General features: G+C 41.8%; 1 pseudogene across 1 annotated transcript in view; it reads left to right on the forward strand.

Moving 5' to 3' along the window:
• The window catches only part of LOC308075199, a 74,386-nt pseudogene that overhangs the window by 17,558 nt on the left and 35,272 nt on the right, over positions 1 to 21,556 (forward strand). The window contains exons 2-8 of the transcript in view: positions 3,334 to 3,385; positions 8,714 to 8,811; positions 9,258 to 9,403; positions 10,263 to 10,358; positions 15,944 to 16,065; positions 16,816 to 16,924; positions 17,423 to 17,531. The product of the transcript in view is annotated as an uncharacterized misc_RNA (transcript). The remainder of the gene's footprint in view (positions 1 to 3,333; positions 3,386 to 8,713; positions 8,812 to 9,257; positions 9,404 to 10,262; positions 10,359 to 15,943; positions 16,066 to 16,815; positions 16,925 to 17,422; positions 17,532 to 21,556) is intronic.

Here is a 21,556-nt window from a genome sequence, read left to right on the forward strand (position 1 = left end):
TGGGGTATTGGAATTTGGCCATGGAGTTTCTAGTTTCTCTTTGCTTTTTTCCCACCTGACAGTGAGGAGCTTCACCAGGAGGGCATTGACACCCAGCACGATCTCACACAACACGGTGAAATAACACGGATTGACAATTCCGTACATAGACGACTAGAAAACCCCAAAAGCCGTGCAAAGGAGCCGCACATCCCACGGTGAAATAACACATTCATTGCAACCCCGGAAGCAGAGCAGTCCCCACAACATGATTTACCATTCTGTACCTATCGGTGCATAACTCGGATGGCGCTGAGTCGGCTCAAGTGAACGTCGCACCGTTCTGCACGGCAACTCGCTCGTTTTAGCTTGCTCGGTGGTGCAGAGTGGCTCCAGTTTGCTTGAGACTCACAAAGTCAATGGAGGGGATTCGCGGCTCCTATGCACGGCTTTTGGGGTTTTCTAGTCGTCTATTTACGGAATTGTCAATCCGTGTTATTACACCGTGTTGGGGTGAGATCGGGTTGCTATTCCTCACAGTCCCCGCTGTGCCTTTGCACCCATATCATCCTATAACACAGTCTGATTGAAGCACTAAACTCTTGTACTTGTCGTACTATTAATATATTAACGTGAGCCTATACTCATAGCGCTTTGAATTATTGTTTACATTTATTTTCCCACGTTTGTTTTTGACATCGCCGAGGTTGCAGTTGAAAGAATAAGGCTAAAACGTATTCTACACACGTCATAGGAATTACATCTAAGCCAAGACGTTCATTTTAACGGAACACACAAATGTATTAATAGTCAGATATACTTGTACTTTAAGGATGACACAGCGTTATACGATAAACACATGAAATAGCTTTCCCATTAAGAGGATTCAACACAGTGACGTTTAGATCTCCCTCAGACTTTGTGCTCTATAATCTACAAGGTATTTTTTCTGCTGATTCAGCAGCCATTGTATTGGACACACTGGGACGTGTGCATGTCTTTTTTAATCTTTCCTTATTCAAAGTGATGTTATAAGCTTATTAAGTTTTGCATTCACACAGCGATTTAGTATTCACCGGCTGTCCTCTCTGCATTTGGCAACTGTGACTGTGTTGCATTCAGCCTGGATTATGCTTTTGGAATTGTTCATATTCAATGTATAGTTTACTCTTCATCCTATATTAAGCCATTAGGACTGGGAAAGCATCTGTGTCATTTTTAGATGTATTTGGCTTCAAAAATAGCAGATCTACAAGCTCATAGCGCTACGACCTTGTTGATCTGTTCATGTGTGCAAATCTTTGAATATATATATATATTTTTAAGCGACATTTTTTTACTCAAATCTTGCTTCTGAGGGGTCCCTGTAACAAAATATTTTGAGATGGGGGTCCGCTGCCAAATACATATCACTTTGGGGGTCCTTGACATGAAAAGAGTTTGAGAACCACTGATTATAGCAACTTAAGTTTTTTCAAAAAACTGTTTGGATTTAGAAGACATTTGTAGAATCCCCCAGAAGCAAAGATTTGAGGTAAAAATTTTCGCTATAAGAAAATATGTATCTTCAAATGTTCACGATTAAAAAAAAACTAGCAGATCTACAAGCTTGTTGCCCTTATAGATCTGCTATTTTTTTGAATAGCCAAATACATCTAAAACTAGAAAAAGTGCTCCTCGGAGCACAGGTCTCCGCCAGGTTACAGTATGTTATTGTGGCCTCCTGGTGGCGCTATAATAGGCCAATGTGAAAAGGGGACCATTTCTTATTGGGCCTTTCACGACAATCGGACCTTGCATTCATGATTTGAGGCATTTTGTTCCAAAAATGTGTTTTGCTAAATTATACCTGCTGGTGGCGCTATAACAGGCCAATGTGAAAAGGGTGGCATTTCTTCCTCGGCCTAGTGGGAATGTGCGTGTGAAATTGCACGGAAAGCGCAAGCTTGAGTAAATGGGTTTTGCACAAATCGGCCTCCTGGTGGCGCTATAACAGGCCCATGTGAAAAATTTGGGTCAGAGGTTCTGAATTGGCATCCAGGGAGTGTGTGTGCACAGTTTCGCAGCGACCGGGCCAACGGTGCCTGAGATTAGCTGTTCACAGACAGATGGACGGACGGACACACGGACACACAAACGGACGGACAGGGGGTAAAACATACTCTCTCGCCATGCCTTTCGGCCTGGCGGAGACAATAAAACATACTATCTCGCCATGCCTTTCGGCCTGGCGGAGACAATGACACAGCTTTCCGGGTCTTGATGGATTAACATGTCCATGGGGGTGAGGTTAACAGCGGAGGACAGAGGTTGTCACAAACGTAACATCAGTGTTGAACTGGATCCATTCATATTAACAAACCTCTGAGTCATTCCTCACATCTAGGCCTGTCACTCACAGTTATTACATCATCACCTGATTGCAATTATTTGAATTCATCACAATCCTTGTGCAGAATCCTTACAAAAGTGTCCATTCCATGTGTCGCGATGTGACACATTGTGAGCTTGTAGATCTGCAATTTTCTTTTTTTTTAAACATTTTGTATCACACAATTTTGTAACCCTTTTTCACCCGGTGCCAATTTTATAAGTGATCCTGGGCGCTACACTCCCCCAGCCAGCCTAGGGAGCCCAGGGCCGAGCAGGGGGGAGTTTCCCCGGTAGGACGTAGCGCGTGGAAGGAACACGTAATTCCAACCAGTTCCTTTCCCCTCCATCAGGCGCCCCGGCTGTCATGGGGGAGGCGGTATAGTGACCAGGATTACTACATGTTTTTGTGAGGGTATTACCTACCCTAGGGGACACGGGGAGAACATGCAAACTCCACACAGAGTAGGCCCTTTCACCAACCCCACCTAGGGTATGGGCGCTGATGAATCTGCCATTTCCCCCCCCAAAAAAGTGAAACAGGACATTCTGCATAACTTTTTGCTTCTGGTACTTTAAGTACACTTTGATGCAAATACTTTTGTACTTTTACTCAGGTAAATTTTGAATTCCAGACTACATTGCAGTATTGATACTTTTCCTTGTGCAAAGTGGTGTCCTGTTTCTGTAGTGAATGACCTGGTTGTGTCCTGCTGCTCTCATCTCTACGTGTATTGTTCAGGTGTTTTTAGAACTCTGAGCTATTTAAGCATCTGACCTGAGAACAACATGAGGACGTGTAGAGGAGACATAAAGACATAAACCATAAACCAAACCGCTGATCAACTTTAACATCATTTAGAAAACTACAAATGGCTGATTTGATTTCTAACCAGTTTGATCAACCCTGCACTGACTGGATTTCTCTCTCTCCCTCTCTGGTGTGTGTGTGTGTGTGTGTGTGCGTGTGCGTGTGTGTTACAGAACTGTTGGGAGCAGCCAAACGGGTGAATGTAAACATCCAAGACGCTGACGGGTAAGAAATCTCTCTCTCTCTCTCCCCCCCCCCCGAGGGGGGGTCCCCAGATGATTATCTTAACGTGCAACATAGTTTTCTCACTCAACAGTAAACAAACTAACATACAGTATAAGTGTATGTATACAGGGTATATCTGCACACTTCTAAAGTTACAATTGAAGGACTTTTAAGACCTTTTTTAATACCAAATTGGCCAAATTGTCAAATACCACGTATAAGAAAGAGGATAAACATTGTGAAAATAGCCGATCTACAAGCTCACTGCAGTTATTATATGATCACATGATGAGTTATTATATGATCACATGATGAGTTATTATATGATCACATGATGAGTTATTATATGATCACATGATGAGTTATTATATGATCACATGATGAGTTATTATATGATCACATGATGAGTTATTATATGATCACATGATGAGTTATTATATGATCACATGATGAGTTATTATATGATCACATGATGAGTTATTATATGATCACATGATGAGTTATTATATGATCACATGATCAGTTATTATATGATCACATGGTGAGTTATTATATGATCACATGGTGAGTTATTATATGATCACATGGTGAGTTATTATATGATCACATGATGAGTTATTATATGATCACATGGTGAGTTATTATATGATCACATGATGAGTTATTATATGATCACATGATGAGTTATGATCACATGATGAGTTATATGATCACATGATGAGTTATTATATGATCACATGATGAGTTATTATATGATCACATGATGAGTTATGATCACATGGTGAGTTATTATATGATCACATGGTGAGTTATTATATGATCACATGGTGAGTTATTATATGATCACATGGTGAGTTATTATATGATCACATGATGAGTTATTATATGATCACATGGTGAGTTATTATATGATCACATGATGAGTTATTATATGATCACATGATGAGTTATGATCACATGATGAGTTATATGATCACATGATGAGTTATTATATGATCACATGATGAGTTATTATATGATCACATGATGAGTTATGATCACATGATGAGTTATTATATGATCACATGATGAGTTATGATCACATGATGAGTTATGATCACATGATGAGTTATGATCACATGATGAGTTATTATATGATCACATGATGAGTTATGATCACATGATGAGTTATGATCACATGGTGAGTTATTATATGATCACATGATGAGTTATGATCACATGATGAGTTATTATATGATCACATGATGAGTTATGATCACATGATGAGTTATTATATGATCACATGATGAGTTATGATCACATGATGAGTTATGATCACATGATGAGTTATTATATGATCACATGATGAGTTATGATCACATGATGAGTTATTATATGATCACATGATGAGTTATTATATGATCACATGATGAGTTATTATATGATCACATGATGAGTTATGATCACATGATGAGTTATATGATCACATGATGAGTTATGATCACATGATGAGTTATGATCACATGAACATGATCTTCTTCATTGACTCATCCCTTCAGGCCTTTTTGTTGCAGTGTTTGGCATCATGTGACCAATAAAGTGTGACGGCATCATGTGACACACAGAGCGTTTTAAGAAACACATGAACAATGTCCAGACTGTCTCTCATATAGACGTACATTCATACTGTCTCTCATATAGACATACATTCATACTGTACCCCATGTACATAAATCAAACTTTAGTTCATGAGAAGTTCAGACAGAGATCTCTGTTATGGAATTACTTCCATAAAGGAGAAATGGAACATTCCCTATCAGTCCCCAGTTCAAGGATGATTATTTTGGGGGGTCCCCCCTGTTCAAATATGATTATATTGGGGGTCCCCCCAATTCAAATACGATTATTTTCGGGGGTCCCCCCAGTTCAAATTCACACATTGCCCAAAGCGAGTAGCCTAGTCCCTCCACGTGCCAGAGCCTCTCATCTCCCCCGGGCCCGGCAGAGTAGTTCCAGAGAAGCGGACTGAGAGGCCCCTGTCTTTCCCTAAGAGGACTGACCGTGGGTAGATACTGACCTAAGAGGACTGACCGTGGGTAGATACTGACCTAAGAGGACTGACCGTGGGTAGATACTGACCTAAGAGGACTGACCGTGGGTAGATACTGACCTAAGAGGACTGACCGTGGGTAGATACTGGGACGTAAGTCTGTCTTTCCCTAAGAGGACTGACCGTGGGTAGATACTGACCTAAGAGGACTGACCGTGGGTAGATACTGACCTAAGAGGACTGACCGTGGGTAGATACTGGGACGTAAGTCTGTCTTTCCCTAAGAGGACTGACCGTGGGTAGATACCTGGGACGTAAGTCGGGGCTTGAACAACCCTGGCTGGGTCACCTGGGCGAAGGAGACCCGAAACACCCTACGACCCGCAGGCTACAACACTGATGATACGTCCCAGGTGCATCCATGTGATGTTTTCTTTATATAAGTATCTGATAATGTATGAGGTCACCATACACACTTTGATGAGGCAGTGTTGAGTTGTTTTAAAAACATGTTTTGTTTTTTTCATTTCCTGAAAAGTTAATATTTTGGACATAGTTGGTTTCTGCCCGACAACAAAGAAATACATGAAGGCATTAGGCAAGAGTAGCTTGTGTACAGCTTTTGAAGCAAATAAAAGCACTTTTTCAACGTTTTACACTGACTTGGTATGAAACATTTTAAGACTCTCTCTCTCTCTCTCTCTCTCTCTCTCTCTCCCCAAGCCCCCACTCTCTCTGATGCATGAATTAAGTGTGTGTCTTTATGTAAACACATTTCTATGGTTGCTGTCTGTCAGATTATAAAAACGCACCCGATTCTACTTCCATTTGGATGCCAGCACCCCAGGGGGCGGACCTCTCTCACACACACACACACACACACACACACACACACACACACACACACACACACACACACACACACACACACACACACACACACACACACACACACACACACACACACACACACACACACACACACACACACACACACACACACACACACAGAGCAGCGTGTGAATAGCTTCAGGGTAGAGAGAGAGTTTATTAATGGAAGTAGGTCATACCACCCCCCCCCCCCCCCCCATAGAGAGTTGTGCAGTAGGATTATTACAGGACACTTAGACTCAGCTAATAGTTTATGTACATTAATGTATATTAATGCACATATGTGTGTATTTATATGCTGTTTACAGTGCTGGACAAAACCTCAGTACTTGAGTCAAGGTACTAATACTAATACTCCTGGTCTAGTAATCTACTAATTAAGTGAAAGTCAAAGTGAAAGTTCACTATATTTGACATTGAGTTTAATGAGTGGCTAATTCATAATGTACCTTTCCTAGAAATGTAGTGGAGTGAAAGTATCGAAAAATACATAATACTCGAGCAAAGTAGCAGATACAAAAAAAAAAGACTAAGTAAATGTACTTTTCTAATGTCAACCACTAATTAATGGTGTATTTAAATGCTATGTGTGTGTGTGTGTGTGTGTGTGTGTGTGTGTGTGTGTGTGTGTGCGCGTACGCACGCGTGCGTGCATGTGTGTGTGCGCGTGCATGCGTGCGTGTGTGTGTGCACACGCCCGTGCATGTGTGTGTGTGTGTGCCATGCGTGCGTGTGTGTGTGCACACGCCCGTGCATGTGTGTGTGCGCGTGCATGCGTGCGTGTGTGTGTGCACACGCCCGTGCATGTGTGTGTGCGCGTGCATGCGTGCGTGTGTGTGTGCACACGCCCGTGCATGTGTGTGTGTGTGTGCCATGCGTGCGTGCGTGCGTGTGTGTGTGCGTGCGTGCACACGCCCGTGCATGTGTGTGTGTGCCATGCGTGTGTGTTTACTGGTGCAGAGCAGATGTTGTGTAAGGAGATGAAGATGATGATGATGATGAAGACTCCTACAGCAGATTATTTTAAATCAGTTAATTCTTGGGGTTAAAGGTCAGGGTTAGTCAAACCACAGAAACCCTGCCATAGCATCACTCTTCTGGAGTTAACGTTCAGCAAAAATAGCCGATCTACAAGCTCACAACGTGCTGACAACATAATTAAGAGAGGAAAACTGGCAGAACAAGGCTTTTTCAGAACTCAGAACTCAGCTTTTTTCTATGCCGTCCTAAAATGTTGATGTCTTCACAGGCATAGTAATACTCTCTCTCTGTGTGCATGCGTGTGTGTGTGTGTGTGTGTGTGTGTGTGTGTGTGTGTGTGTGTGTGTGTGTGTGTGTGTGTGTGTGTGTGTGTGTGTGTGTGTGTGTGTGTGTGTGTGTGCCTGTGTGCGTGTGTGTGTGTGTGTGTGTGTGTGTGTGTGTGTGTGTGTGTGTGTGTGTGTGTGCCTGTGTGTGGCACAGCAGAACCAACAACAACACTGGACTGGTTTAAAACTACAAGGAAAGCTAGCTTGCCTTCCTACTGCAGATCACACCGTTTCTCACACAATATTCAAAAATTATGCAGTTGATGAGGATATAATCACCTTTACAGTCAAAGCCAGATTACAGGTCCTCCCAACCAGACTCAATCTTTCTCTGTGGTACCCTGATACGTTTCCTCCTCATTGTCTGCACCATGACCAAACTCCAATTACTGAAACTCTGTCACATATTCTGAACGGCTGCCATGTATATAAGGGAATGTACATTGCTAGGCATGACAAAATTGTTGACCTATTAGCTAAGGACATAAGTTCATATGTTTCATCATCTGCCAAAATGTATAAGCACTCTTGTGTTTCAACTGCCATGTTCATGCGCAATAATGAAAATGATGCCTTTTCAGATGTCACAGCTAATACACCAGATGTTGTTGTTGTTGATGAGGACAGTAGAGAAGTGACCATTTTGGAAGTGGCATGTACATTTGATCACAGCCTGGAAGAGGCATTCCTTACCAAGGTGCTTAAGTACCAACGTCTTAAGGATGCTATCATGCAGCTTGGCTACAAATGTAAACTGCTTGTGTTCATATTTGGAAGCCTCTGTAATGTCCATAAATCAGTTGTGAGGGGCCTGCAGATTGCAGGAATGCCCAAGCCAAAAGCTAAGGCATTGGCAAAATTCTGTTCAATGTCTGTGATAATTGGCAGTCGCCATATATGGAGGAGGCGATGCTTCCTGTACCCGTGATCTGTATTCTGTATTTTTCCAAGTTTGTGCATCTACCATTGTTTGTGTTATTGTTAAAATGTGAACGCAAATAAAGATGTTAAATGTGTGTGTGTGTGTGTGTGTGTGTGTGTGTGTGTGTGTGTGTGTGTGTGTGTGTGTGTGTGTGTGTGTGTGTGTGTGTGTGTGTGTAGTCTGTCTCCTCTCCACCATGCTGCTCTCAGTGGGAACAAGGATCTGATCTCTCTGCTGCTAGAAGCTCAGTCTGCTGTGGACATCAAAGACAATAAAGGTAGTACACGCAACTGTATAGTCAATGAACAAAAAGGTTAAAAAAAAGAAGAGAGAAATAGAGGAAATTGGGGATAGATATTTTACGGCCAATTAAAGGAGTCGTTCACCTAAAAAAAATACTTATTTTCTATCAATCACACACCCCATGAAGCCTTGAATTCATGTGTATGTTTTAGTTTTTGTCACATTCCTGTGACAATGATTTGCTGACCGGCGGAGACTCTGGTAGGAGACTCAACTGACCTGCATTTGAGTCTCCTACCGGAGACATTAGCATCTTTCTGCCGGTCATCAAATGATTGGTTCAGGAATGTGACAAAAACTAAAAGAATCTCCATGAATTCAAGGCTTCATGGGGTGTGTGATGTGATTGATAGAAAATAAGTCTTTTTTTTGGGTCAACGTGTTGTTGTCGGTATGATTGACAGCTGTCTGTGTCGGTAGGAATGCGTCCTCTGCACTATGCTGCCTGGCAGGGCAAGACTGAGCCAATGAAAATGCTGCTGAAGGCGGGCTCATCGGTCAACGGCCAGTCAGACGAAGGACAAATCCCTCTTCACCTGTCAGCGCAGCATGGACACTATGATGGGGTAAGAGAGTGTGTGTGTGTGTGTGTGTGTGTGTGTGTGTGTGTGTGTGTGTGTGTGTGTGTGTGTGTGTGTGTGTGTGCACGCGTCAGTGGTTGAAAAATTACTTATTTCTTTACTTAAGTAAAAGTATCAATATAATATAGAATATAGAAATACTTTGTTAAAAGTAAAAGTCCGGAATTCAAAATCGACTTGAGTAAAACAACAAAAGTATTGGTATCAAAATGTACTTAAAGTACCAAAAGTAGAAAGTACTCATCATGCAGAATGTCCCATTTCACAAGTTTTCAAATGTATAAAATGTTAAAAAATCATTTGAAAATAGCAGATTTACGCTACGCATTGTGAGCTTGTAGATCTGCTATTTTCAAATGGCCTAAATGTATATAGGGCTGAAGTGGGTAATGTATGTTTCGTAATAATAATCAAAATATACAAAGTAACTAGTAACTAAAGTTGGCTAATAATTATAGTGAAGCAAAAAGTACAATATTTGCATCTGAGATGCAGTGGAGTAAGTACTGAAAATTGGAAATACTCCAGTAAAGTTAAAAGTATCTCAAAATGGTACTTAAGTACAGTACTTAGTTGTACTTAGTTACTTTACACCACTGCCATTAACCAAGCTGTATGCCATGTTGATGTTAGCTTGGCTGTTCCAGTACTTATGGAAATACATGTCTCTGCTGTGTGTGTGTGTGTGTGTGTGTGTGTGTGTGTGTGTGTGTGTGTGTGTGTGTGTGTGTGTGTGTGTGTGTGTGTGTGTGTGTGTGTGTGTGTGTGTGTGTGTGTGTGTGTGTGTGTGTGTGTGTGTGTGTGTGTGTGTGCGTGCGTGCGTGCGTGCGTGTGTGTGTGACAGTCAGAAATGTTACTACAGCACCAGTCCAACCCGTGCATCTCAGACTCCGCTGGGAAGACGCCACTGGACCTGGCCTGTGAATTTGGACGCGTTGCGGTGAGGACACACACACACACACACGCACACGCACACGCACACGCACACGCACACGCACACACACGCACACGTCTCTCTCCTGTACTGTCAAGTCCGATTGGTCAAACCTACAAAAGCCTCTTACTGTCACAAAGCCTATACAGATAATCAATACACATGATACAATACATCACATCAATCCTTCAGGGCAAACTGAAATGTCTTGAAATCAATAATTAAGCTGTGTGTATGTGTGTGTGTGCGTGTGTGCGCTCGCTCGCGTGTGCACGTGCGTCCGTGCGTGTGAGTCCATAAGTGTGTAATTGAGTCCATGGTGATTCAGTTCAGTCACCAGATCAGATCAATACTTATAGTGTCAGATCAATAATGTTCATTGAAGCCTCCTGATCAATACCGTTCACAGGAAGTGTTGTTCAGTCAGCAGTTCATTAGTTAACGGTCACACACACATAAACACACTGAAGGACTCACACTACGGTCACATACATACACACACTGAAGGACTCGCACTACAAGATCATCTGGGTGATTTGGGGTCAGAATCAAGCCTCCAGTTCCTGGAGGCTTGCAGTATCATATATAACTAGAAAGTACTGTTCCTGAAGAAACAGTGTGGGATCGCTAAGGATAAATGTTGATAGTATCACACTAGAAAGTACTGTTCCTGATTAATTCTGTCTTACCTATTTATATTACATATTGTGATGTCACGTGAAGCTTGACCAATCCAAAAAGGGCGGAATAATAATAATAATAACTAGTGAAGATAACATTAGTGTGATCGCTAGTGAAGATAACATTAGTGTGATCGCTAAAGCGATCCCACAATGATCGCTAAAGCGATCCCACAAATATGCTCACAGAACGGGTTCTGAGTTGAAAGCATGGCAACAAATGTGATCAAAAGAGTAAATCAGAGAACCAGATTTATGGGCAGAATGTGCTCATAAATGATATTGAACTGTTTGTGTGCTACAAACTGACAATTTACAAGGAGACAGACATGAAGTGAATGTGAGACAGAGAGTCTACAAGGAGACAGACAGAAGTGATGTGATCACGTGAGATTAAATGACGTGAGGTGCTGCTTTCAGGCATAATCAGACAACCCAGCGTTAGAATCCTGTAGTGTGCGATAACAGCTTTACACAGTGGTTCCCAATATCTTATCATATCTTCTATTCTTGGCCCTAATGGCTCATCTGATATTCACTGTGTGGGTCAATCAAGTAGCCTATACATCAGGCAGAACTATAGAATTATAGACAGTGGAATTCTTGCAAGATTCAAATACGAGTAGTACAACACTTTTTGTCCCTAAGTGGTATCCATAGCTTTGTTTACACCGGCAAAACTTTTTTTTTAGGTCAGAAAGGAGAGGCTACCACTGACAATATGGCCGACTTATATCAGAGAAAAGTTAAGAACGGACGATGTAAGGTTGTACGTAAAGTGGGCCAAAAAAGGAGAGAGGGAGAGAGCGAGAGAGAGAGAGAGAGAGAGAGAGAGAGAGAGAGAGAGAGAGCGAGAGAGAGAGAGAGAGAGACTTGTTTTGACTTTTAAAATACCTTTATTTAAACAAGACCTGTGTCTTCACACACTATACACTATGTTCCTATCATATTCTCACATAAAGTACAGCATAAAGAAAAAGAAGCTCCAGACACTTTTCCTTAAAAACAAGACATTTTACATTTCACAATTAAATCAGATCAATCCTCCCACATTGTAGAAACAATAGACATTCAATTGATACGGAGGGTTCAGGATGACGCCGTTGCCTCTCAACATCCTCTCTACACTGAGTCTTCCTCCACACCCAGCCCGTCCTTTGACACAACACCTCTGCAACAGCACAAGTCAATTGGTCAAAACGACCAAGGGCTCAGCTTCCTGCTTTGAAATTGAGTCTATATAGGGAGTGACAGTTCATATGAATGGCCTACGTTCGCTGTTTTACCCCTGCTGGTGTCAGAAAGAATTTTTCTCCATTCAAGTGGGTGGGTTTTTGACGAACTTTAGACTTGATTTTATTACCTTAATAAACATTGTCATAAATACTATATGCTTCCAGTCGCTAGTTTAAAGTATTTTCCCAATCACCATGATATACGTTTTGGTAAATTATGGTCCCATTTATTAAAAAAATTATGATAAAGTAGGGTATGCTGTAGGAGGGGCGGAATGATTTGATTGACAAGCTACACAACCAATAGCATTCATTCCCCGCCCCCGCTCTTGATTGACAAGCTACCCATCCAATAGCATTGCGCAGGATATGATGCGATATGACGCGTTATAGAAAGATGGCGGATTTGACATTGCTGACAAATAGGCTTCATTTATGGTCTGTAGAAACCAATGGCGTCACTTTGTCCATTCATTTTTACAGTCTATGGTTTTGACACTGTCTTACATCCATTAGGCCTCCCGAGTAGCCCTTTGAGTCAAGACACAGTTCCACCTCTGGGAAAGGGTTCTCCTCATCTGTGGTTTCCTCCCCCTTACTGTGACTCACAAGTCCCATGTCTTCCTTAGACAGTTTTTTTCATCCATTGTCTGGGGAAACAATCCACATAGTAAACTGATATCAGCCCCAGCAGATCAGCTGTACTGCTCGTACATCCACCAAGCTTTGACCAGCTGCATCCAACAGTTCCACTCCAATGGCCGCTGTCACACAGTATGCGAGTGATGAGTCCTGATGATGGACTGTGTTATACTGTAGGTACATCCTGGCCCCACTAACCAGAGGTCCCTCCAAGAACCAGAGTATACAGCTCCACCATTGTCCAGTCAAACAAAACCAGTATAGAGACATATAGCAGGCTCTATCATTGTACAGTTCATGCCTTAGAAAAAGCCTCTTTGTATGGTGACAGTTCAGTCAAAATACACATCTTCAAGTCCATTAAACTAAAGACAAAGAGAAGTGAAAAAGAGGACCCAGCAGCACAGAGAAGAAACCCAAAGGACCGTCATTTACCATGATGTTATACATTTGATAACTTTGTGAAATGGGACATTTGCATAATGAGTATTTTCTACTTTTGGTATTTTAAGTACATTTTGATACCAATACTTTTGTACTTTTACTCAAGTACATTTTGAATTCCGGACTTTTACTTGTAACAGAGCAATTTCTACATTGCAGTATTGATACTTTTACTTAAGTAAAACATTTTAGTACTTGTTCCACCACTGACCACATCTCCATCACCTCTACCTTCAGTTTTCTTGCTCTATCTCATTTTCCTCTGCCTGACCAATACGCTCCCCATCGTTATTGACTTTTCCCGTCTCCTGTTCAACATTTTGCCCCGATGGCTTTTCCCCCTTTAGCAGCATAGCTTGTCCCCTCACCAACGTCCCTCTCTGGACAGGACCTGATCAAATGCCCTTCCACCCCACAGCCAAAGCACTTCATATTCTCTGTTGTAGGAAAGAGAGTGTATTAAAAATTGTCCACTTTAACTTTAAAAGCTATGCTTTCAGTTCTTGACTCATGCTTCTCATTACCATGAACAACATTCTCCTATGGGAGACAACATGTCGCAACTCAGGTGATTTACACCTGACGGCAGCTTTTTAATGGGCGACACCAATAACAGTGTTTGCTTTCTTCACCTGAAATCCCTTTCATGTGGGATTCCTCAATGTCTCTATTTTCTGTTCAGAGCGTTTGAACAGTCTGAATATAGAACATAGAACACAGAAACATCAACATTTGCTCCATACATTTCTATTTTTGATTCAGAAAACAGAAAATGACCTCGCCCACGGAGACCAAGCGACCAAGTACATAACAAGGTTTCCACCTGACAACGGCGATATGCAGATGAGAATGCCTGCGCAAATCGCCGTTGTCAGATGCATGGCAATGGTTTGTGTTGTTTGTGATGTCAGAACGGCGCTCTGGTTAACCTAGATAAGGTGGTGCAGACATCAAGAGAGACAGACGGAGAGAGAAGACAGCGAGAGCGAGAGCGATGTACTGGACAGTGATCAGTAAAAGACGTCCGATCTTGAAATGGCTTGCTTGTTCTGCTGTGCCTGTGGGGGACAAGGTGTATTACTTTGGAGGGTACTATGAGGGGAAGAACCACAGCAGGGATCAGATTGATGTGAGCGTCTTCAACACAGTGACTTTACGCTGGATGAAGTTGCCCCCAGTGGAAACTAGAAGAGGAGGAAGACGTCCTGTTGAGGTTCCCTTCGTGCGCTGGGGCCACACCGCTGTGCTGATGGAAGATATCGTCTACATCTGGGGGGGTGTAGTGAATTGCACAATAGAGCAGGATGCCGATGGCAGGTATCTAATCAAGGGGGACTGGGGGGACAACATTATTTATGCATTTGATGTCAACGCCCACAGATGGTTAAAACTCAATATGTCTGGGTTTGTTCCAGAGGGGAGGGGCCACCACTCAGCCTGTGTCTTGGGGAAGGTCATGTTTATCTATGGAGGAGGCACCAAGCTGACTGGACTCACTAATGACGTGTACAAGTTGGACACAACCACAATGGTCTGGTCTTTAATTAACACCAGAGGTACTCCACCACCTCCTTCACAAGGTCACTCTGCCACCATCATCGGGACAAAGATGTTTGTATTTGGGGGTTGGGGGTCCAATTGGGAACTGTACAACAACATCAGTGTGTTTGACACAGAGACCAACTTCTGGCTGAACACACCCTCTGCACACACCTTCTGCACACCAGAAGGACGTTTGAAACAGTACTCAATCTGTACTGATCTGTGGAAATTAAATTCCGAGACCTTCTCCTGGAAGAAGGTTCAATGGCCCAAGGGGAAATGCCCGGGTTGGAATTCTTGCGTTTGGGTTTGCGCGGTGAGGGATCGTGTCGTTGTCTTTGGAGGATACACAACCCGTACACAACCCGTCTTGCAGATCTTAGACTTAAGTCCTAGTCTGAAGACGTTATGCAAGCTGGCGGTTACTCTGTACGGTCTGCAGCAGTCTGGACTCCCACACAATGTCAGGTGGGAGCTGGCAGCCATGACAGCAGCAACAGAAGAATGAAACCAAGAGGAAAACAAAGGGCCCACTAAAGTAAAAAAAAGTATATATATATAAAAAAAATCACACCCAGTGTGAAGTGGGCGGTGTGGTCATCACAGTGGTATATAGGACTATGCACATGTGTCATGAGAGAGAGAGAGAGAGAGAGAAAGAGAGAGAGCATCTGTTGTTATTTATCAATCGGTTGCCACTTTGACAGAAGCGTAGCCAACGCTCAAATGTCATAAACGCAACCGGAAACGAATGCTATTGGCTGGAAGAGCAGCGAGGGGGTGGGTCTTCACTCAGTAGAACCAGTAGAAACCCTAGAAACATATACATAAACATATACATATATATATATAATATATTTATATACTGTACGTAGAAAGTAGATTTGCTATTTTTCGGCTTCAGGTTTACGGGGATTTTTTTCTTTTAAATGCCACTCCTAAAACGTTGGTGTAGTAATACAAACCTGTGTGCGTTTGTGCGTGTGTGTGGTATGTGTGCGCGCGTGCGTGTGTGGGTGTGGGTGCGTGTGTGTGTGTGTGTGTTCAGGTGGTACAGCTGCTTCTCAGCAGCAACATGTGTGCAGCCATGTTGGAGCCAAAGCCGTCGGATCCAAACGGAATCTCACCTCTACACCTGGCTGCTAAGAACGGACACATCGATGTGATACGGTCTGTCTGTCTGTCTGTCTGTAAAATATATGTCTGTCTGTCTGTCTGCCTGTCTGTCTGTCTGTAAAATATTCATGGTATTTTCACTTGAGAAGCAAAGTGAAAAGCACAAACAAAAAAGAAAAAGAAAAAAAACAGCTGAACGGAGTGACTGAGTGTGGATACCAAGCTAGGAGAGTCCTGTTACTGAACAAACATTCTATATCTACACTCTTTATCATTGTAGAGCTTTAACTTTTTAACCAGAAACCTTTTGTTTTAACCAAAAAATATCACTCTCTGCATTTAACACTGACATGTCAGACCTGTATCTGACAACATGAACCAGAGAAGTTCACTTTACAACTGGACTACAAGTCCCAGCTCACAATGTAGTCCACAGCAGTTCAACTGTACAACTGAACTACAAGTCCCAGGTCACAATGTAGTCCACAGCAGTTCAACTGTACAACTGAACTACAAGTCCCAGGTCACAATGTAGTCCACAGCAGTTCAACTGTACAACTGAACTACAAGTCCCAGGTCACAATGTAGTCCACAGCAGTTCAACTGTACAACTGAACTACAAGTCCCAGCTCACAATGTAGTCCACAGCAGCAACCCTAAGGGTCAGAGGTTATTCTACAACTAAACTCCTTTCCTCACTGTGTGTGTGTGTGTGTGTGTGTGTGTGTGTGTGTGTGTGTGTGTGTGTGTGTGTGTGTGCGTGCGTTCGTGTGCGTGTGTGCGTGCGTGCATGCATGCGTACAGGTTATTAATTCAGGCGGGCATAGACATAAACAGACAGTCGGAGTCTGGGACGGCACTGCACCAGGCTGCCCTCTGTGGGAAGACAGAGGTAGTGCGCCTACTGCTGGACGTAAGTTGAAACTCTCTTTTAACCAAACATTGTAAATGTAAAAAAAAAAAGAAAAAAAAAAAGAAACTAGATGGACTCAAACAGCAGCAGGGGACATTTCAGAGCCGGCGTTACATGACTATTTAAAAATATATATTTCAACACTAAATATTTCCAGATGGGGGTGTGTCCGAAAACATATTCCTTGACATGAAAATGTTTGAGAACCTTTTCTTCAGTGTGTGAGACAGATTTAATATTGTTTATTTTATTATTTCATAGTGGTATCAGTGCTAGTGTGAGGAACACACTGTCAGACAACAACATTATTATTATTATTAATAATAATTATAATTACGGTCAGAGTGGTATCAGTGCCGGGGTGAGGTCAGACAGCATTTTTATTATTGTTATTATTATTAATAATAAATATTATATTTCAGAGTGGAATCAGTGAGGAACACACTGTGTCAGACAGCATTATTATTATTAATAATAATAATTATTATTATATTTCAGAGTGGTATCAGTGCGGGGGTGAGGAACACATTGTGTCAGACAGCGCTGGACATTGTTAACCAGTTCACTACAACACAAGCCAGCAGGGAGATCAAACAACTGCTCAGAGGTGTGTATACGTATGCACGCACACACACACACACACACACACACACACACACACACACACACACACACACAGACACACACACACACACACACACACACACACACACACACACACACACACACACACACACACACACACACACACACACACACACACACACTGTTGTAGATGTGGTTATTAAGGGAAACAAAGAAAGGATCACAGAACTAGTGTAAAGTCTCAGGTTCAGGAAGGTTCTGGTTCTATCATTCGTTCACAGTAACAAAAATCCTTTTGATTTCTGTGTCTCTCTGTGTGGAGCTCACAGCAAAACACTTTGTCTCTCCCTGAGGATTTTAACCCATTCAATCCAGGAACGCATCTGTGTCACTTTAGATTTCTTTGGCGGCAGTGGCTCAGGGGTAGAGTGGCCCGGTAGAGTGAACTGGAAGCCGCAAGGTTCCCAGTTCGATCCCGGGCTGGGGGGCTCCCCCAGAGTTAGTGTCAAAGTGTCCTTGAGCAAGACGTTGAACCCCTAATTGCTCCCGATGAGCAGGTTGGTGCCTTGCATGGTTTCCTCCACCATCGGTGTGTGAATGTGTGTGTGAATGTGTGTGTGAATGTGTGTGTGAATGTGTGTGTGAATGTGTGTATGAATGTGTGTGTGAATGTGTGTGTGAATGTGTGTATGAATGTGTGTGTGAATGTGTGTATGAATGTGTGTGTGAATGTGTGTGTGAATGTGTGTGTGAATGTGTGTATGAATGTGTGTGTGAATGTGTGTATGAATGTGTGTGTGAATGTGTGTATGAATGTGTGTGTGAATGTGTGTGTGAATGTGTGTGTGAATGTGTGTGTGAATGTGTGTGTGAATGTGTGTGTGAACGTGTGTGTGTGTGTGAACGTGTGTGTGAACGTGTGTGTGAACGTGTGTGTGATATGAATGTGTGTGTGAATGTGTGTATGAATGTGTGTGTGAATGTGTGTATGAATGTGTTTGTGAATGTGTGTGTGAATGTGTGTGTGAATGTGTGTGTGAATGTGTGTGTGAATGTGTGTGTGAATATGTGTATGAATGTGTGTGTGAATGTGTGTGTGAATGTGTATGAATGTGTGCGTGAATGTGTGCGTGAATGTGTGCGTGAATGTGTGTATGAATGTGTGTATGAATGTGTGTGTGTGAATGTGTGTGTGAATGTGTGTGTGAATGTGTGTATGAATGTGTGTGTGAATGTGTGTGTATGAATGTGTGTGTGAATGTGTGTGTGAATGTGTGTATGAATGTGTGTGTGAATGTGTGTGTGTGAATGTGTGTGTGAATGTGTGTGTGAATGTGTGTGTGAATGTGTGTATGAATGTGTGTGTGTGTGTGTGTGTATGAGTGTGTGTGTGTGTGTGTGTGTGTGTGTGTGTGTGTGTGTGTGTGTGTGTGTGTGTGTGTGTATGTGTGAGTGAATGTGTGTATGAATGTGTGTGTGAATGTGTGTGTGAATGTGTGTGTATGAATGTGTGTGTGAATGTGTGTGTGAATGTGTGTGTGAATGTGTGTGTGTGTGTGTGTGAATGTGTGTGTGAATGTGTGTGTGAATGTGTGTGTGAATGGGTGAATGTAATGTGTGTGTGAATGTGTGTGTGAATGTGTGTGTGAATGTGTGTGTGAATGGGTGAATGTAATGTGTGTGTGAATGTGTGTGTGAATGGGTGTGTGAATGGGTGAATGTAATGCACAATCTATGTTAAGAACTTTGGATAAAAGTGCTATATAAATGCACCATTTACCATTTTATTTACCATTTTTGTCTATTAAAAAATAGCAGATATACAAGCTCATAGCTATAAGCTTGTATATCTGCTAATTTGGGAAAAAAAGAATCGTGAAAATGTGTGCAAATCTTTGAATATCTAAAAAAATGAACTCAAATCTTTGCTTCAGGGGGGGTCCCTGGAACAAAATATTTTGAGATGGGGGGTTAAAGACAGGGTGCCGTGATTTTCAGTGATCCCCCCCCCCCCTAAAACATACTCATCAGGTATTATGGTAACACTAGGAGGAAGATTTTTTCAAAAAAGTGTACAGAAATTGTTAAAATTATGTTTTCATGTGGACACGCCTCCAGTTCATTAAGTATACCTGGTTCTCACCTTAGCACCTCCTCCACCACCTTAGCACCACCCACCTGTCTTAGTCCCTCCTCCTCCTCATGCCCACACCTGTTGTGATATGATAATGAGGGGGAGGGTATATTTTTACTATGTCACTAAAGCGCTGTCTATTGGCATGTTTGACCCTCAAGGTTTCAGCCTCCAGGTAGAAACTCAAAATAGTCAGAGAAGACATAAAACACCATAAAAAACACACGCTTAATGAAGTTCTATCAACCTCATAGACACATGAAAAACAGAAAAAGTGCAAAACCATGGCACCACCTCTTTAAAATAGATATCATATAGATAGCGGGACAAATAGATATCATTTTGGGGGTTCCTTGACAGGAAAAAAGTTTGAGAACCACTGATATTATAGCAACAGCAACACTTTTTTTTTTAGGATTTAGAAGACATTTGTAGAATTCCCCAGAAGCAAAGATTTGAGTTAAAAATGTCGCTTTAAAAACATATATATTCAAAGATTTGCACACATTTTCACGATTTTCCAAAGAAATAGCAGAGCGACAAGCACGTATGAGCTTGTAGATCTGCTATTTTTTGAATAGCCCAAAGTATAAAATAATGGTTATAGCTAAAAAAAAAAAAGAACTGAAATGACACAGCAGGCCTATATATAAAAATAATCGAACTTAATTCGCCATTTTCTACTGTTTCTCAACTGGTGTCGTGTGGCACTTTTCACCAGCAGCAGTCACATTATGTGTTCCCGGATGGAATGGGTTAACCAGAGAGATAGAGATAGATATAGACTGTGTTCAGAAGGATGACTTATCTGTGTCAGCTTCTGCTAGAGCTGTTTGGCTGCCAGTTAAATCAAAACCATTCTGTTGTGCTTCTTCTACCCGAATCATCCTCCTACAACAGAGAAGGATTGATCTAAAGCTTTGTGCTTGTTGTACTATAAGACATGAAAGTAAACGCCTGTGGTGGCGCAGTGGTAAAAGGATGTGGGTTCAAATCCACCGCGGTGCTTCCGGCGTCGTCGAGCGTTTGCTACGAACACAATTAACCTGAGTTTGGAGGAGGAATTAATTGACTAAATTGGGGGGAGAAAAAGGGGGTAAAAAGAGCAACAAGTAGCCTGGTTTACTGCTTTGAATTATGTTTTTATATTGATTTTGTATTTTCTCACAAGTCTGGTTCATGCCACATTTCAGGTGAAAGAATAAGGCAAACATTATCATATCATACACAGTATATGATTACATCTAAGAAACACATTAATCTAATGGAATACACACATGTAATTATAGTCAGATTAATGAGATCATTATAAGAGTGAGTAAGTGTACATGAAATAAAGTCCTCTAAACAGGAGCTGCTGTATTTTGTTTGTGAATCTTTCTGTTCTAACCTAAAGTATTTCTGCTGATTCAGCAGCCATTGTATTGCACATTGGGCATGTGCATGCATGTCTTTTTTAATATTTTCTTATTCACAGTGATATTATAAGCTTATTATGTTTTGCATTTACACAGTCAGCGAATATTTTACCAGCTGTCCCTCCTGCATTTGAACAGTTGCAGCTGTGTTGTTGTGTTCAGCCTGGATTATCTTTGAATTAATTGTTTGTTAACAACATTATAGTTTGTCTTCCTTTAAGAAATCTGCCATTGTGTTTGCGATTGGGCAGATTATGCTGATTGCTTAAATATTGGGTTGATTAATTGCAGTGGTGTAAAGTAACTAAGTTACTACATTTACTCAAGTACTGTATTAAGTACATTTTGAGGATAATACTACTACTTTTACTTTACTGAAGTATTTCCAATTTCAGTTACTTTTACTTCTACTCCATTACATCTCAGAGGCAAATATTGTACCTTTACTCCACAGCTTTAGTGACTAGTTACTTGTGTGTGTCACAGATGCGTCTG

Source organism: Gymnoscopelus braueri (genome assembly GCF_963280865.1).
Source record: "Gymnoscopelus braueri genome assembly, chromosome: 2".
Taxonomy (NCBI): Eukaryota; Metazoa; Chordata; class Actinopteri; order Myctophiformes; family Myctophidae; genus Gymnoscopelus; species Gymnoscopelus braueri.